The sequence below is a fragment of the Phallusia mammillata genome, chromosome 4 (assembly GCF_965637545.1).
Source record: "Phallusia mammillata chromosome 4, kaPhaMamm4.hap1.1, whole genome shotgun sequence".
NCBI classification, from domain to species: domain Eukaryota; kingdom Metazoa; phylum Chordata; class Ascidiacea; order Phlebobranchia; family Ascidiidae; genus Phallusia; species Phallusia mammillata.
In genome coordinates, this window is record NC_137255.1 from 8,590,861 (window position 1) to 8,605,860 (window position 15,000).

Sequence of the window (15,000 nt, forward strand, 5' to 3'; positions counted from 1 at the left end):
GTTGTCTTTGTGTCAAATGCTTTGGTATAAATCATGCCAAACAATTGAAAAAAGCCAAATCAGCCACTTTATCGGAACTGCAAAGTTTTCTTCCAATCTAATACTTCGCACAAACTATCGCCCAACGTGGGGCTCGAACCCACGACCGTTGGATTAAGAGTCCAACGCTCTACCGACTGAGCTAGCCGGGCGCACAAGGTTGCAGTCGACACAAAATGGGTAAACCTTCCAAGCAATACACATCACACAGGCGTGAACATGCGATAATGGCAAAGGATCGAACTTTCTGGTTAAACAATTCTTGTTTATACGTGCAGTTGACACATCGGCTCGTTGATCTAGGGCAGTAGTTCTCGAACTGTGCGTCGCGACGCCCTGGTGCGTCGTTTCAATCTTCCAAGGGCGTCACAGAATACTTTCGTTTCGTGGCTTTTTGTTGTTGTATCAATAAACACAGCTTTAATAACAAGTTTCCTCAATAACTTTTGTTTCCTGGTGCGTCGCAAGTCCAGAAAACTTTTCCAGGGGCGTCGCAACAACAAAAAGTTTGAGAACCACTGGTCTAGGGGTATGATTCTCGCTTAGGGTGCGAGAGGTCCAGGGTTCAAATCCCGGACGAGCCCTTTTATAACACTTTTGGTCGCAACGTACAAGCACATTTTAAATGACTGGGTTATCGATACACGTCTGTCTTATATCGTACGCTTCCGTGCCTTACAATCAAATCTATCATTTGAAAAAACAAACCAACAATTAAATGCGTGAACGCAACGTTTCTTACTTGGATCTTTGAACAGTTTGTTTGTTACATGCAATATAATTGCCACTTAAACAAAATGTTGTCTTCGTGTCAAATGCTTTGGTACAAGCCATGCCAAACACTTGAAAAGGATTACAAATCAGCTGGTTTGCCTGATTTACAAATCTCTCGCATCCAATCTAATACTTCGCACAAAATATCGCCCAACGTGGGGCTCGAACCCACGACCGTTGGATTAAGAGTCCAACGCTCTACCGACTGAGCTAGCCGGGCGCACAAGGTTGCAGTCGACACAAAATGGGTAAACCTTCCAAGCAATACACGTCACACAGGCGTGAACATGCGATAATGGCAAAGGATCGAACTTTCTGGTTAAAACAATTCTTGTTTATACGTGCAGTTGACACATCGGCTCGTTGATCTAGGGCAGTAGTTCTCGAACTGTGCGTCGCGACGCCCTGGTGCGTCGTTTCAATCTTCCAAGGGCGTCACAGAATAGTTTCGTTTCGTGGCTTTTTGTTGTTGTATCAATAAACACAGCTTTAATAACAAGTTTCCTCAATAACTTTTGTTTCCTGGTGCGTCGCAAGTCCAGAAAACTTTTCCAGGGGCGTCGCAACAACAAAAAGTTTGAGAACCACTGGTCTAGGGGTATGATTCTCGCTTAGGGTGCGAGAGGTCCCGGGTTCAAATCCCGGACGAGCCCTTTTATAACACTTTTGGTCGCAACGTACAAGCACATTTTAAATGACTGGGTTATCGATACACGTCTGTCTTATATCGTACGCTTCCGTGCCTTACAATCAAATCTATCATTTGAAAAAACAAACCAACAATTAAATGCGTGAACGCAAGGTTTCTTACTTCGATCTTTGAACAGTTTGTTTGTTACATGCAATATAATTGCCACTTAAACAAAATGTTGTCTTCGTGTCAAATGCTTTGGTACAAGCCATGCCAAACACTTGAAAAGGATTACAAATCAGCTGGTTTGCCTGATTTACAAATCTGTCTCATCCAATCTAATACTTCGCACAAAATATCGCCCAACGTGGGGCTCGAACCCACGACCGTTGGATTAAGAGTCCAACGCTCTACCGACTGAGCTAGCCGGGCGCACAAGGTTGCAGTCGACTCAAAATGCGTAAACCTTCCAAGCAATACACATCACATAGGTGTGAACATACGACAATGGCAAAGGTTCGAACTTTCTGTTTTTTAACAAGCCTTATGTATAAGTTACATGCAGTTAACACATCGGCTCGTTGGTCTAGGGGTATGATTCTCGCTTTGGGTGCGAGAGGTCCCGGGTTCAAATCCCGGACGAGCCCTTCTATAACACTTTTGGTCGCAACGTACAAGTATATTTTGAATGACTGGGTTATCGAAACAATCTGTCTTATATCGCACGCTTCCATTTGTTAGAATCAAATCTATCATTTGAAAAAAACGAACAAACAATTACATGCGTGAACGCAACGTTTCTTACTTTGATCTTTAAACAGTTTGTTTGTTCAATGCAATATAATTGCCAATTCAACAAAATGTTGTCTTTGTGTCAAATGCTTTGGTATAAATCATGCCAAACAATTGAAAAAAGCCAAATCAGCCACTTTATCGGAACTGCAAAGTTTTCTTCCAATCTAATACTTCGCACAAACTATCGCCCAACGTGGGGCTCGAACCCACGACCGTTGGATTAAGAGTCCAACGCTCTACCGACTGAGCTAGCCGGGCGCACAAGTTTGCAGTCGAAACAAAATGGGTAAACCTTCCAAGCAATACACATCACACAGGCGTGAACATACGATAATGGCAAAGGATCGAACTTTCTGGTTAAAACAATTCTTGTTTATACGTGCAGTTGACACATCGGCTCGTTGATCTAGGGCAGTAGTTCTCAAACTGTGCGTCGCGACGCCCTGGTGCGTCGTTTCAATCTTCCAAGGGCGTCACAGAATAGTTTCGTTTCGTGGCTTTTTGTTGTTGTATCAATAAACACAGCTTTAATAACAAGTTTCCTCAATAACTTTTGTTTCCTGGTGCGTCGCAAGTCCAGAAAACTTTTCCAGGGGCGTCGCAACAACAAAAAGTTTGAGAACCACTGGTCTAGGGGTATGATTCTCGCTTAGGGTGCGAGAGGTCCCGGGTTCAAATCCCGGACGAGCCCTTCTATAACACTTTTGGTCGCAACGTACAAGCACATTTTAAATGACTGGGTTATCGATACACGTCTGTCTTATATCGTACGCTTCCGTGCCTTACAATCAAATCTATCATTTGAAAAAACAAACCAACAATTAAATGCGTGAACGCAAGGTTTCTTACTTCGATCTTTGAACAGTTTGTTTGTTACATGCAATATAATTGCCACTTAAACAAAATGTTGTCTTCGTGTCAAATGCTTTGGTACAAGCCATGCCAAACACTTGAAAAGAATTCCAAATCAGCTGGTTTGCCTGATTTACAAATCTGTCTCATCCAATCTAATACTTCGCACAAAATATCGCCCAACGTGGGGCTCGAACCCACGACCGTTGGATTAAGAGTCCAACGCTCTACCGACTGAGCTAGCCGGGCGCACAAGGTTGCAGTCGACTCAAAATGCGTAAACCTTCCAAACAATACACACCACATAGGTGTGAACATACGATAATGGCAAAGGATCGGACTTTCTGGTTAAAACAATTCTTGTTTATACGTGCAGTTGACACATCGGTTCGTTGGTCTAGGGGTATGATTCTCGCTTAGGGTGCGAGAGGTCCCGGGTTCAAATCCCGGACGAGCCCTTCTATAACACTTTTGGTCGCAACGTACAAGTACATTTTAAATGACTGGGTTATCGATACACGTCTGTCTTATATCGTACGCTTCCGTGCCTTACAATCAAATCTATCATTTGAAAAAACAAACCAACAATTAAATGCGTGAACGCAAGGTTTCTTACTTCGATCTTTGAACAGTTTGTTTGTTACATGCAATATAATTGCCACTTAAACAAAATGTTGTCTTCGTGTCAAATGCTTTGGTACAAGCCATGCCAAACACTTGAAAATAATTACAAATCAGCTAGTTTGCCTGATTTACAAATCTGTCGCATCCAATCTAATACTTCGCACAAAATATCGCCCAACGTGGGGCTCGAACCCACGACCGTTGGATTAAGAGTCCAACGCTCTACCGACTGAGCTAGCCGGGCGCACAAGGTTGCAGTCGACACAAAATGGGTAAACCTTCCAAGCAATACACATCACACAGGCGTGAACATGCGATAATGGCAAAGGATCGGACTTTCTGGTTAAACAATTCTTGTTTATACGTGCAGTTGACACATCGGCTCGTTGATCTAGGGCAGTAGTTCTCGAACTGTGCGTCGCGACGCCCTGGTGCGTCGTTTCAATCTTCCAAGGGCGTCACAGAATACTTTCGTTTCGTGGCTTTTTGTTGTTGTATCAATAAACACAGCTTTAATAACAAGTTTCCTCAATAACTTTAGTTTCCTGGTTCGTCGCAAGTCCAGAAAACTTTTCCAGGGGCGTCGCAACAACAAAAAGTTTGAGAACCACTGGTCTAGGGGTATGATTCTCGCTTAGGGTGCGAGAGGTCCCGGGTTCAAATCCCGGACGAGCCCTTTTATAACACTTTTGGTCGCAACGTACAAGCACATTTTAAATGACTGGGTTATCGATACACGTCTGTCTTATATCGTACGCTTCCGTGCCTTACAATCAAATCTATCATTTGAAAAAACAAACCAACAATTAAATGCGTGAACGCAAGGTTTCTTACTTCGATCTTTGAACAGTTTGTTTGTTACATGCAATATAATTGCCACTTAAACAAAATGTTGTCTTCGTGTCAAATGCTTTGGTACAATCCATGCCAAACACTTGAAAAGGATTACAAATCAGCTGGTTTGCCTGATTTACAAATCTCTCGCATCCAATCTAATACTTCGCACAAAATATCGCCCAACGTGGGGCTCGAACCCACGACCGTTGGATTAAGAGTCCAACGCTCTACCGACTGAGCTAGCCGGGCGCACAAGGTTGCAGTCGACACAAAATGGGTAAACCTTCCAAGCAATACACGTCACACAGGCGTGAACATGCGATAATGGCAAAGGATCGAACTTTCTGGTTAAAACAATTCTTGTTTATACGTGCAGTTGACACATCGGCTCGTTGATCTAGGGCAGTAGTTCTCGAACTGTGCGTCGCGACGCCCTGGTGCGTCGTTTCAATCTTCCAAGGGCGTCACTGAATAGTTTCGTTTCGTGGCTTTTTGTTGTTGTATCAATAAACACAGCTTTAATAACAAGTTTCCTCAATAACTTTTGTTTCCTGGTGCGTCGCAAGTCCAGAAAACTTTTCCAGGGGCGTCGCAACAACAAAAAGTTTGAGAACCACTGGTCTAGGGGTATGATTCTCGCTTAGGGTGCGAGAGGTCCCGGGTTCAAATCCCGGACGAGCCCTTTTATAACACTTTTGGTCGCAACGTACAAGCACATTTTAAATGACTGGGTTATCGATACACGTCTGTCTTATATCGTACGCTTCCGTGCCTTACAATCAAATCTATCATTTGAAAAAACAAACCAACAATTAAATGCGTGAACGCAAGGTTTCTTACTTCGATCTTTGAACAGTTTGTTTGTTACATGCAATATAATTGCCACTTAAACAAAATGTTGTCTTCGTGTCAAATGCTTTGGTACAAGCCATGCCAAACACTTGAAAAGGATTACAAATCTGCTGGTTTGCCTGATTTACAAATCTGTCTCATCCAATCTAATACTTCGCACAAAATATCGCCCAACGTGGGGCTCGAACCGACGACCGTTGGATTAAGAGTCCAACGCTCTACCGACTGAGCTAGCCGGGCGCACAAGGTTGCAGTCGACTCAAAATGCGTAAACCTTCCAAGCAATACACATCACATAGGTGTGAACATACGACAATGGCAAAGGTTCGAACTTTCTGTTTTTTAACAAGCCTTATGTATAAGTTACATGCAGTTAACACATCGGCTCGTTGGTCTAGGGGTATGATTCTCGCTTTGGGTGCGAGAGGTCCCGGGTTCAAATCCCGGACGAGCCCTTCTATAACACTTTTGGTCGCAACGTACAAGTATATTTTGAATGACTGGGTTATCGAAACAATCTGTCTTATATCGCACGCTTCCATTTGTTAGAATCAAATCTATCATTTGAAAAAAACGAACAAACAATTACATGCGTGAACGCAACGTTTCTTACTTTGATCTTTAAACAGTTTGTTTGTTCAATGCAATATAATTGCCAATTCAACAAAATGTTGTCTTTGTGTCAAATGCTTTGGTATAAATCATGCCAAACAATTGAAAAAAGCCAAATCAGCCACTTTTTCGGAACTGCAAAGTTTTCTTCCAATCTAATACTTCGCACAAACTATCGCCCAACGTGGGGCTCGAACCCACGACCGTTGGATTAAGAGTCCAACGCTCTACCGACTGAGCTAGCCGGGCGCACAAGTTTGCAGTCGACACAAAATGGGTAAACCTTCCAAGCAATACACATCACACAGGCGTGAACATACGATAATGGCAAAGGATCGAACTTTCTGGTTAAAACAATTCTTGTTTATACGTGCAGTTGACACATCGGCTCGTTGATCTAGGGCAGTAGTTCTCAAACTGTGCGTCGCGACGCCCTGGTGCGTCGTTTCAATCTTCCAAGGGCTTCACAGAATAGTTTCGTTTCGTGGCTTTTTGTTGTTGTATCAATAAACACAGCTTTAATAACAAGTTTCCTCAATAACTTTTGTTTCCTGGTGCGTCGCAAGTCCAGAAAACTTTTCCAGGGGCGTCGCAACAACAAAAAGTTTGAGAACCACTGGTCTAGGGGTATGATTCTCGCTTAGGGTGCGAGAGGTCCCGGGTTCAAATCCCGGACGAGCCCTTCTATAACACTTTTGGTCGCAACGTACAAGCACATTTTAAATGACTGGGTTATCGATACACGTCAGTCTTATATCGTACGCTTCCGTGCCTTACAATCAAATCTATCATTTGAAAAAACAAACCAACAATTAAATGCGTGAACGCAAGGTTTCTTACTTCGATCTTTGAACAGTTTGTTTGTTACATGCAATATAATTGCCACTTAAACAAAATGTTGTCTTCGTGTCAAATGCTTTGGTACAAGCCATGCCAAACACTTGAAAAGAATTCCAAATCAGCTGGTTTGCCTGATTTACAAATCTGTCTCATCCAATCTAATACTTCGCACAAAATATCGCCCAACGTGGGGCTCGAACCCACGACCGTTGGATTAAGAGTCCAACGCTCTACCGACTGAGCTAGCCGGGCGCACAAGGTTGCAGTCGACTCAAAATGCGTAAACCTTCCAAACAATACACACCACATAGGTGTGAACATACGATAATGGCAAAGGATCGGACTTTCTGGTTAAAACAATTCTTGTTTATACGTGCAGTTGACACATCGGTTCGTTGGTCTAGGGGTATGATTCTCGCTTAGGGTGCGAGAGGTCCCGGGTTCAAATCCCGGACGAGCCCTTCTATAACACTTTTGGTCGCAACGTACAAGTACATTTTAAATGACTGGGTTATCGATACACGTCTGTCTTATATCGTACGCTTCCGTGCCTTACAATCAAATCTATCATTTGAAAAAACAAACCAACAATTAAATGCGTGAACGCAAGGTTTCTTACTTCGATCTTTGAACAGTTTGTTTGTTACATGCAATATAATTGCCACTTAAACAAAATGTTGTCTTCGTGTCAAATGCTTTGGTACAAGCCATGACAAACACTTGAAAATAATTACAAATCAGCTAGTTTGCCTGATTTACAAATCTGTCTCATCCAATCTAAAACTTCGCACAAAATATCGCCCAACGTGGGGCTCGAACCCACGACCGTTGGATTAAGAGTCCAACGCTCTACCGACTGAGCTAGCCGGGCGCACAAGGTTGCAGTCGACACAAAATGGGTAAACCTTCCAAGCAATACACATCACACAGGCGTGAACATGCGATAATGGCAAAGGATCGAACTTTCTGGTTAAACAATTCTTGTTTATACGTGCAGTTGACACATCGGCTCGTTGATCTAGGGCAGTAGTTCTCGAACTGTGCGTCGCGACGCCCTGGTGCGTCGTTTCAATCTTCCAAGGGCGTCACAGAATACTTTCGTTTCGTGGCTTTTTGTTGTTGTATCAATAAACACAGCTTTAATAACAAGTTTCCTCAATAACTTTTGTTTCCTGGTGCGTCGCAAGTCCAGAAAACTTTTCCAGGGGCGTCGCAACAACAAAAAGTTTGAGAACCACTGGTCTAGGGGTATGATTCTCGCTTAGGGTGCGAGAGGTCCCGGGTTCAAATCCCGGACGAGCCCTTTTATAACACTTTTGGTCGCAACGTACAAGCACATTTTAAATGACTGGGTTATCGATACACGTCTGTCTTATATCGTACGCTTCCGTGCCTTACAATCAAATCTATCATTTGAAAAAACAAACCAACAATTAAATGCGTGAACGCAAGGTTTCTTACTTCGATCTTTGAACAGTTTGTTTGTTACATGCAATATAATTGCCACTTAAACAAAATGTTGTCTTCGTGTCAAATGCTTTGGTACAATCCATGCCAAACACTTGAAAAGGATTACAAATCAGCTGGTTTGCCTGATTTACAAATCTCTCGCATCCAATCTAATACTTCGCACAAAATATCGCCCAACGTGGGGCTCGAACCGACGACCGTTGGATTAAGAGTCCAACGCTCTACCGACTGAGCTAGCCGGGCGCACAAGGTTGCAGTCGACACAAAATGGGTAAACCTTCCAAGCAATACACGTCACACAGGCGTGAACATGCGATAATGGCAAAGGATCGAACTTTCTGGTTAAAACAATTCTTGTTTATACGTGCAGTTGACACATCGGCTCGTTGATCTAGGGCAGTAGTTCTCGAACTGTGCGTCGCGACGCCCTGGTGCGTCGTTTCAATCTTCCAAGGGCGTCACTGAATAGTTTCGTTTCGTGGATTTTTGTTGTTGTATCAATAAACACAGCTTTAATAACAAGTTTCCTCAATAACTTTTGTTTCCTGGTGCGTCGCAAGTCCAGAAAACTTTTCCAGGGGCGTCGCAACAACAAAAAGTTTGAGAACCACTGGTCTAGGGGTATGATTCTCGCTTAGGGTGCGAGAGGTCCCGGGTTCAAATCCCGGACGAGCCCTTTTATAACACTTTTGGTCGCAACGTACAAGCACATTTTAAATGACTGGGTTATCGATACACGTCTGTCTTATATCGTACGCTTCCGTGCCTTACAATCAAATCTATCATTTGAAAAAACAAACCAACAATTAAATGCGTGAACGCAAGGTTTCTTACTTCGATCTTTGAACAGTTTGTTTGTTACATGCAATATAATTGCCACTTAAACAAAATGTTGTCTTCGTGTCAAATGCTTTGGTACAAGCCATGCCAAACACTTGAAAAGGATTACAAATCAGCTGGTTTGCCTGATTTACAAATCTGTCTCATCCAATCTAATACTTCGCACAAAATATCGCCCAACGTGGGGCTCGAACCGACGACCGTTGGATTAAGAGTCCAACGCTCTACCGACTGAGCTAGCCGGGCGCACAAGGTTGCAGTCGACTCAAAATGCCTAAACCTTCCAAGCAATACACATCACATAGGTGTGAACATACGATAATGGCAAAGGATCGGACTTTCTGGTTAAAACAATTCTTGTTTATACGTGCAGTTGACACATCGGCTCGTTGATCTAGGGCAGTAGTTCTCAAACTGTGCGTCGCGACGCCCTGGTGCGTCGTTTCAATCTTCCAAGGGCGTCACAGAATAGTTTCGTTTCGTGGCTTTTTGTTGTTGTATCAATAAACACAGCTTTAATAACAAGTTTCCTCAATAACTTTTGTTTCCTGGTGCGTCGCAAGTCCAGAAAACTTTTCCAGGGGCGTCGCAACAACAAAAAGTTTGAGAACCACTGGTCTAGGGGTATGATTCTCGCTTAGGGTGCGAGAGGTCCCGGGTTCAAATCCCGGACGAGCCCTTCTATAACACTTTTGGTCGCAACGTACAAGCACATTTTAAATGACTGGGTTATCGATACACGTCAGTCTTATATCGTACGCTTCCGTGCCTTACAATCAAATCTATCATTTGAAAAAACAAACCAACAATTAAATGCGTGAACGCAAGGTTTCTTACTTCGATCTTTGAACAGTTTGTTTGTTACATGCAATATAATTGCCACTTAAACAAAATGTTGTCTTCGTGTCAAATGCTTTGGTACAAGCCATGCCAAACACTTGAAAAGAATTCCAAATCAGCTGGTTTGCCTGATTTACAAATCTGTCTCATCCAATCTAATACTTCGCACAAAATATCGCCCAACGTGGGGCTCGAACCCACGACCGTTGGATTAAGAGTCCAACGCTCTACCGACTGAGCTAGCCGGGCGCACAAGGTTGCAGTCGACTCAAAATGCGTAAACCTTCCAAACAATACACACCACATAGGTGTGAACATACGATAATGGCAAAGGATCGGACTTTCTGGTTAAAACAATTCTTGTTTATACGTGCAGTTGACACATCGGTTCGTTGGTCTAGGGGTATGATTCTCGCTTAGGGTGCGAGAGGTCCCGGGTTCAAATCCCGGACGAGCCCTTCTATAACACTTTTGGTCGCAACGTACAAGTACATTTTAAATGACTGGGTTATCGATACACGTCTGTCTTATATCGTACGCTTCCGTGCCTTACAATCAAATCTATCATTTGAAAAAACAAACCAACAATTAAATGCGTGAACGCAAGGTTTCTTACTTCGATCTTTGAACAGTTTGTTTGTTACATGCAATATAATTGCCACTTAAACAAAATGTTGTCTTCGTGTCAAATGCTTTGGTACAAGCCATGACAAACACTTGAATATAATTACAAATCAGCTAGTTTGCCTGATTTACAAATCTGTCTCATCCAATCTAATACTTCGCACAAAATATCGCCCAACGTGGGGCTCGAACCCACGACCGTTGGATTAAGAGTCCAACGCTCTACCGACTGAGCTAGCCGGGCGCACAAGGTTGCAGTCGACACAAAATGGGTAAACCTTCCAAGCAATACACATCACACAGGCGTGAACATGCGATAATGGCAAAGGATCGAACTTTCTGGTTAAACAATTCTTGTTTATACGTGCAGTTGACACATCGGCTCGTTGATCTAGGGCAGTAGTTCTCGAACTGTGCGTCGCGACGCCCTGGTGCGTCGTTTCAATCTTCCAAGGGCGTCACAGAATACTTTCGTTTCGTGGCTTTTTGTTGTTGTATCAATAAACACAGCTTTAATAACAAGTTTCCTCAATAACTTTTGTTTCCTGGTGCGTCGCAAGTCCAGAAAACTTTTCCAGGGGCGTCGCAACAACAAAAAGTTTGAGAACCACTGGTCTAGGGGTATGATTCTCGCTTAGGGTGCGAGAGGTCCCGGGTTCAAATCCCGGACGAGCCCTTTTATAACACTTTTGGTCGCAACGTACAAGCACATTTTAAATGACTGGGTTATCGATACACGTCTGTCTTATATCGTACGCTTCCGTGCCTTACAATCAAATCTATCATTTGAAAAAACAAACCAACAATTAAATGCGTGAACGCAAGGTTTCTTACTTCGATCTTTGAACAGTTTGTTTGTTACATGCAATATAATTGCCACTTAAACAAAATGTTGTCTTCGTGTCAAATGCTTTGGTACAATCCATGCCAAACACTTGAAAAGGATTACAAATCAGCTGGTTTGCCTGATTTACAAATCTCTCGCATCCAATCTAATACTTCGCACAAAATATCGCCCAACGTGGGGCTCGAACCGACGACCGTTGGATTAAGAGTCCAACGCTCTACCGACTGAGCTAGCCGGGCGCACAAGGTTGCAGTCGACACAAAATGGGTAAACCTTCCAAGCAATACACGTCACACAGGCGTGAACATGCGATAATGGCAAAGGATCGAACTTTCTGGTTAAAACAATTCTTGTTTATACGTGCAGTTGACACATCGGCTCGTTGATCTAGGGCAGTAGTTCTCGAACTGTGCGTCGCGACGCCCTGGTGCGTCGTTTCAATCTTCCAAGGGCGTCACTGAATAGTTTCGTTTCGTGGATTTTTGTTGTTGTATCAATAAACACAGCTTTAATAACAAGTTTCCTCAATAACTTTTGTTTCCTGGTGCGTCGCAAGTCCAGAAAACTTTTCCAGGGGCGTCGCAACAACAAAAAGTTTGAGAACCACTGGTCTAGGGGTATGATTCTCGCTTAGGGTGCGAGAGGTCCCGGGTTCAAATCCCGGACGAGCCCTTTTATAACACTTTTGGTCGCAACGTACAAGCACATTTTAAATGACTGGGTTATCGATACACGTCTGTCTTATATCGTACGCTTCCGTGCCTTACAATCAAATCTATCATTTGAAAAAACAAACCAACAATTAAATGCGTGAACGCAAGGTTTCTTACTTCGATCTTTGAACAGTTTGTTTGTTACATGCAATATAATTGCCACTTAAACAAAATGTTGTCTTCGTGTCAAATGCTTTGGTACAAGCCATGCCAAACACTTGAAAAGGATTACAAATCAGCTGGTTTGCCTGATTTACAAATCTGTCTCATCCAATCTAATACTTCGCACAAAATATCGCCCAACGTGGGGCTCGAACCGACGACCGTTGGATTAAGAGTCCAACGCTCTACCGACTGAGCTAGCCGGGCGCACAAGGTTGCAGTCGACTCAAAATGCCTAAACCTTCCAAGCAATACACATCACATAGGTGTGAACATACGACAATGGCAAAGGTTCGAACTTTCTGTTTTTTAACAAGCCTTATGTATAAGTTACATGCAGTTAACACATCGGCTCGTTGGTCTAGGGGTATGATTCTCGCTTTGGGTGCGAGAGGTCCCGGGTTCAAATCCCGGACGAGCCCTTCTATAACACTTTTGGTCGCAACGTACAAGTATATTTTGAATGACTGGGTTATCGAAACAATCTGTCTTATATCGCACGCTTACATTTGTTAGAATCAAATCTATCATTTGAAAAAAACGAACAAACAATTACATGCGTGAACGCAACGTTTCTTACTTTGATCTTTAAACAGTTTGTTTGTTCAATGCAATATAATTGCCAATTCAACAAAATGTTGTCTTTGTGTCAAATGCTTTGGTATAAATCATGCCAAACAATTGAAAAAAGCCAAATCAGCCACTTTTTCGGAATTGCAAAGTTTTCTTCCAATCTAATACTTCGCACAAACTATCGCCCAACGTGGGGCTCGAACCCACGACCGTTGGATTAAGAGTCCAACGCTCTACCGACTGAGCTAGCCGGGCGCACAAGTTTGCAGTCGACACAAAATGGGTAAACCTTCCAAGCAATACACATCACACAGGCGTGAACATACGATAATGGCAAAGGATCGAACTTTCTGGTTAAAACAATTCTTGTTTATACGTGCAGTTGACACATCGGCTCGTTGATCTAGGGCAGTAGTTCTCAAACTGTGCGTCGCGACGCCCTGGTGCGTCGTTTCAATCTTCCAAGGGCGTCACAGAATAGTTTCGTTTCGTGGCTTTTTGTTGTTGTATCAATAAACACAGCTTTAATAACAAGTTTCCTCAATAACTTTTGTTTCCTGGTGCGTCGCAAGTCCAGAAAACTTTTCCAGGGGCGTCGCAACAACAAAAAGTTTGAGAACCACTGGTCTAGGGGTATGATTCTCGCTTAGGGTGCGAGAGGTCCCGGGTTCAAATCCCGGACGAGCCCTTTTATAACACTTTTGGTCGCAACGTGCAAGCACATTTTAAATGACTGGGTTATCGATACACGTCTGTCTTATATCGTACGCTTCCGTGCCTTACAATCAAATCTATCATTTGAAAAAACAAACCAACAATTAAATGCGTGAACGCAAGGTTTCTTACTTCGATCTTTGAACAGTTTGTTTGTTACATGCAATATAATTGCCACTTAAACAAAATGTTGTCTTCGTGTCAAATGCTTTGGTACAAGCCATGCCAAACACTTGAAAAGAATTACAAATCAGCTGGTTTGCCTGATTTACAAATCTGTCTCATCCAATCTAATACTTCGCACAAAATATCGCCCAACGTGGGGTTCGAACCCACGACCGTTGGATTAAGAGTCCAACGCTCTACCGACTGAGCTAGCCGGGCGCACAAGGTTGCAGTCGACTCAAAATGCGTAAACCTTCCAAACAATACACACCACATAGGTGTGAACATACGATAATGGCAAAGGATCGGACTTTCTGGTTAAAACAATTCTTGTTTATACGTGCAGTTGACACATCGGTTCGTTGGTCTAGGGGTATGATTCTCGCTTAGGGTGCGAGAGGTCCCGGGTTCAAATCCCGGACGAGCCCTTCTATAACACTTTTGGTCGCAACGTACAAGTACATTTTAAATGACTGGGTTATCGATACACGTCTGTCTTATATCGTACGCTTCCGTGCCTTACAATCAAATCTATCATTTGAAAAAACAAACCAACAATTAAATGCGTGAACGCAAGGTTTCTTACTTCGATCTTTGAACAGTTTGTTTGTTACATGCAATATAATTGCCACTTAAACAAAATGTTGTCTTCGTGTCAAATGCTTTGGTACAAGCCATGCCAAACACTTGAAAATAATTACAAATCAGCTAGTTTGCCTGATTTACAAATCTGTCTCATCCAATCTAATACTTCGCACAAAATATCGCCCAACGTGGGGCTCGAACCCACGACCGTTGGATTAAGAGTCCAACGCTCTACCGACTGAGCTAGCCGGGCGCACAAGGTTACAGTCGACTCAAAATGCGTAAACCTTCCAAGCAATACACATCACATAGGTGTGAACATACGACAATGGCAAAGGTTCGAATTTTCTGTTTTGAACAAGCCTTATGTATACATGCAGTTAACACATCGGCTCGTTGGTCTAGGGGTATGATTCTCGCTTTGGGTGCGAGAGGTCCCGGGTTCAAATCCCGGACGAGCCCTTCTATAACACTTTTGGTCGCAACGTACAAGTATATTTTGAATGACTGGGTTATCGAAACAATCTGTCTTATATCGCACGCTTCCATTTGTTAGAATCAAATCTATCATTTGAAAAAAACGAACAAACAATTAAATGCGTGAACGCAAC

General features: G+C 43.0%; 28 non-coding genes across 28 annotated transcripts; 8 read left to right on the top strand and 20 right to left on the bottom strand.

The window, feature by feature from the left end:
* Positions 1–118: 118 nt before the first annotated feature.
* Positions 119–191, bottom strand: Trnak-cuu (transfer RNA lysine (anticodon CUU)). The gene has a single exon. It is a non-coding gene; the product is annotated as a tRNA-Lys (tRNA).
* A 769-nt stretch (positions 192–960) lies between these two features.
* On the bottom strand, positions 961–1,033 carry Trnak-cuu (transfer RNA lysine (anticodon CUU)). The gene has a single exon. It is a non-coding gene; the product is annotated as a tRNA-Lys (tRNA).
* Positions 1,034–1,803: 770 nt separating this feature from the next.
* Positions 1,804–1,876, bottom strand: Trnak-cuu (transfer RNA lysine (anticodon CUU)). Its single transcript has one exon. It is a non-coding gene; the product is annotated as a tRNA-Lys (tRNA).
* Positions 1,877–2,019: 143 nt separating this feature from the next.
* Positions 2,020–2,091, top strand: Trnap-ugg (transfer RNA proline (anticodon UGG)). The gene has a single exon. It is a non-coding gene; the product is annotated as a tRNA-Pro (tRNA).
* Positions 2,092–2,424: 333 nt separating this feature from the next.
* Trnak-cuu (transfer RNA lysine (anticodon CUU)) lies at positions 2,425–2,497 on the bottom strand. Its single transcript has one exon. It is a non-coding gene; the product is annotated as a tRNA-Lys (tRNA).
* Positions 2,498–3,267: 770 nt separating this feature from the next.
* Trnak-cuu (transfer RNA lysine (anticodon CUU)) lies at positions 3,268–3,340 on the bottom strand. Its single transcript has one exon. It is a non-coding gene; the product is annotated as a tRNA-Lys (tRNA).
* Positions 3,341–3,477: 137 nt separating this feature from the next.
* On the top strand, positions 3,478–3,549 carry Trnap-agg (transfer RNA proline (anticodon AGG)). The gene has a single exon. It is a non-coding gene; the product is annotated as a tRNA-Pro (tRNA).
* Positions 3,550–3,886: 337 nt separating this feature from the next.
* On the bottom strand, positions 3,887–3,959 carry Trnak-cuu (transfer RNA lysine (anticodon CUU)). The gene has a single exon. It is a non-coding gene; the product is annotated as a tRNA-Lys (tRNA).
* A 769-nt stretch (positions 3,960–4,728) lies between these two features.
* Positions 4,729–4,801, bottom strand: Trnak-cuu (transfer RNA lysine (anticodon CUU)). The gene has a single exon. It is a non-coding gene; the product is annotated as a tRNA-Lys (tRNA).
* Positions 4,802–5,571: 770 nt separating this feature from the next.
* On the bottom strand, positions 5,572–5,644 carry Trnak-cuu (transfer RNA lysine (anticodon CUU)). The gene has a single exon. It is a non-coding gene; the product is annotated as a tRNA-Lys (tRNA).
* A 143-nt stretch (positions 5,645–5,787) lies between these two features.
* Trnap-ugg (transfer RNA proline (anticodon UGG)) lies at positions 5,788–5,859 on the top strand. The gene has a single exon. It is a non-coding gene; the product is annotated as a tRNA-Pro (tRNA).
* Positions 5,860–6,192: 333 nt separating this feature from the next.
* Positions 6,193–6,265, bottom strand: Trnak-cuu (transfer RNA lysine (anticodon CUU)). The gene has a single exon. It is a non-coding gene; the product is annotated as a tRNA-Lys (tRNA).
* Positions 6,266–7,035: 770 nt separating this feature from the next.
* On the bottom strand, positions 7,036–7,108 carry Trnak-cuu (transfer RNA lysine (anticodon CUU)). The gene has a single exon. It is a non-coding gene; the product is annotated as a tRNA-Lys (tRNA).
* Positions 7,109–7,245: 137 nt separating this feature from the next.
* Trnap-agg (transfer RNA proline (anticodon AGG)) lies at positions 7,246–7,317 on the top strand. Its single transcript has one exon. It is a non-coding gene; the product is annotated as a tRNA-Pro (tRNA).
* A 337-nt stretch (positions 7,318–7,654) lies between these two features.
* Trnak-cuu (transfer RNA lysine (anticodon CUU)) lies at positions 7,655–7,727 on the bottom strand. Its single transcript has one exon. It is a non-coding gene; the product is annotated as a tRNA-Lys (tRNA).
* A 769-nt stretch (positions 7,728–8,496) lies between these two features.
* Trnak-cuu (transfer RNA lysine (anticodon CUU)) lies at positions 8,497–8,569 on the bottom strand. Its single transcript has one exon. It is a non-coding gene; the product is annotated as a tRNA-Lys (tRNA).
* A 770-nt stretch (positions 8,570–9,339) lies between these two features.
* On the bottom strand, positions 9,340–9,412 carry Trnak-cuu (transfer RNA lysine (anticodon CUU)). The gene has a single exon. It is a non-coding gene; the product is annotated as a tRNA-Lys (tRNA).
* Positions 9,413–10,182: 770 nt separating this feature from the next.
* On the bottom strand, positions 10,183–10,255 carry Trnak-cuu (transfer RNA lysine (anticodon CUU)). Its single transcript has one exon. It is a non-coding gene; the product is annotated as a tRNA-Lys (tRNA).
* Positions 10,256–10,392: 137 nt separating this feature from the next.
* On the top strand, positions 10,393–10,464 carry Trnap-agg (transfer RNA proline (anticodon AGG)). The gene has a single exon. It is a non-coding gene; the product is annotated as a tRNA-Pro (tRNA).
* Positions 10,465–10,801: 337 nt separating this feature from the next.
* Trnak-cuu (transfer RNA lysine (anticodon CUU)) lies at positions 10,802–10,874 on the bottom strand. The gene has a single exon. It is a non-coding gene; the product is annotated as a tRNA-Lys (tRNA).
* Positions 10,875–11,643: 769 nt separating this feature from the next.
* On the bottom strand, positions 11,644–11,716 carry Trnak-cuu (transfer RNA lysine (anticodon CUU)). The gene has a single exon. It is a non-coding gene; the product is annotated as a tRNA-Lys (tRNA).
* A 770-nt stretch (positions 11,717–12,486) lies between these two features.
* Positions 12,487–12,559, bottom strand: Trnak-cuu (transfer RNA lysine (anticodon CUU)). Its single transcript has one exon. It is a non-coding gene; the product is annotated as a tRNA-Lys (tRNA).
* A 143-nt stretch (positions 12,560–12,702) lies between these two features.
* Trnap-ugg (transfer RNA proline (anticodon UGG)) lies at positions 12,703–12,774 on the top strand. Its single transcript has one exon. It is a non-coding gene; the product is annotated as a tRNA-Pro (tRNA).
* Positions 12,775–13,107: 333 nt separating this feature from the next.
* Trnak-cuu (transfer RNA lysine (anticodon CUU)) lies at positions 13,108–13,180 on the bottom strand. Its single transcript has one exon. It is a non-coding gene; the product is annotated as a tRNA-Lys (tRNA).
* A 770-nt stretch (positions 13,181–13,950) lies between these two features.
* On the bottom strand, positions 13,951–14,023 carry Trnak-cuu (transfer RNA lysine (anticodon CUU)). Its single transcript has one exon. It is a non-coding gene; the product is annotated as a tRNA-Lys (tRNA).
* A 137-nt stretch (positions 14,024–14,160) lies between these two features.
* On the top strand, positions 14,161–14,232 carry Trnap-agg (transfer RNA proline (anticodon AGG)). Its single transcript has one exon. It is a non-coding gene; the product is annotated as a tRNA-Pro (tRNA).
* A 337-nt stretch (positions 14,233–14,569) lies between these two features.
* Positions 14,570–14,642, bottom strand: Trnak-cuu (transfer RNA lysine (anticodon CUU)). The gene has a single exon. It is a non-coding gene; the product is annotated as a tRNA-Lys (tRNA).
* Positions 14,643–14,779: 137 nt separating this feature from the next.
* Positions 14,780–14,851, top strand: Trnap-ugg (transfer RNA proline (anticodon UGG)). Its single transcript has one exon. It is a non-coding gene; the product is annotated as a tRNA-Pro (tRNA).
* The last annotated feature ends 149 nt before the right edge of the window (positions 14,852–15,000 follow it).